We start from the raw sequence: 1,550 nt of genomic DNA on the forward strand, positions 1-1,550 counted from the left end.
GAGGGCCATTTGTTGCCCAAAGAATCAGGGATTACATAGTCTTTGAATGAAAATTAAGTCGAGCTAGTTTTATTTCTTCTTACTATGGGATTTCGAAACTGGAAGACCCAGATTTGTTGTAAGCACAGATTGGCTTGAAGGCGATTATTATGGATGAGACAGAAAAATGAAAATGGAATACATTTTCATTGGTTTAATAATAGAACCAGCTGTTTAAACAAATGGGACTCGAAAAGCTTTTGCTAATAGATTGCTGTTAACTTGGAAGAATGAATTTAGGGTTAAAATACAAAGTCCTATATTCACTAAGCCTGCGCAAATCAAGTATACATGAAATAAACTTGAACGACAAAAAAGAAGCTGGGCTTATTTTTTCAGACAACAGAGAGTCGAGAAGGGTGGCTAATTTGTTAGAGCACAGATTGAGAATCAAAAGGCATTTTGAAAGATAAAAATGAATGTTAGAACCGGTAAAGTTGTTTCAGTGCATGATTAAATGTTGGCCACACGTGGACTATTGGGTTCAATTTTGAGATAAATTTTGTGAAATGTTTTAATAAATTAGAAGTAATCCGCTGGAGAGTAGTCAGGGTTGGAAGAGATTTGAAAATCCTGTCGTATGAGGACACAATGTTAATATTCAATGTAAGAATAAAGCCGGGATGGATATGACAATTATTCAAGTCTGAGATTTCTTTGCCTACCAAAGGCAGGGTTCCTTAGGGGTTATTTTTCCATGGAACATGTCAAAATTGAAGATCAACATTTGAATACAGGAGAAAAAAAATCCAGAGTTAGGAAGAAGCGGGGCAGATAGCCAGTTGATTAGGGTCAACACTACCCCAGGAAGTCAGAGGAGAGAGGGAAGTTCCAATGGATCAGACGACGCCATTCTGGAACTAACCTGTGAACACCGAATGGCTGGCGCATTTTTGAGGTATCGTTCAGCATGATTGATCGGGCCGGGACCAGGTCCTCATGGCAGTAAATTGGACCAAACTGCTCTGTGCGGCCAGTCTGGTTCATCGTATTTTTCAAGGCGCTGCATCTGGACTGTTTCGGTTGTCTGCAGCCGTGTCACCAACCACTGCAACACTGAGTTTCTTCACCCAGCAATTTCCTCTCTCTCGAGTCTGTGGGTTGGTGGGTTCAGAAGGGCGGTTCTTCTGCTCCACGGGGTGTCGGCTGGGGATACATCCAGAGAATTAAGTGCCTTATGATTTATACACCATTTCACGTACATGACTGGCGGTTAGTACCATAGCGGGGGCAGTTACCTGAGCACCTTGGTTCTCCTCTCTGCGGCCTTTCTACTTAGGCTGGGTGTCTCACTGTACGCCAACTGGTTTCTACAAGCGCATTCCAAGTGTGCGAAAATGAAAGCAGCAGATTTCATAAGGCATTTGCAGCAGTCTTTGGATCAAACCAAGTCATGGCACCAGGCCATATGTAAGGGGTGGGGATATATTTACATTCTACATCTGGTTGGAAGAGTGGCAAAGATTTGGGGGCCATTTGAAACCTACTACCAGGAGTAAGGGAGGAGAAGA

This window comes from Echinops telfairi, unplaced genomic scaffold (genome assembly GCF_000313985.2).
Source record: "Echinops telfairi isolate 266 unplaced genomic scaffold, ASM31398v2 ScPeMD7_7473;HRSCAF=8511, whole genome shotgun sequence".
In the NCBI taxonomy this organism is placed as follows: domain Eukaryota; kingdom Metazoa; phylum Chordata; class Mammalia; order Afrosoricida; family Tenrecidae; genus Echinops; species Echinops telfairi.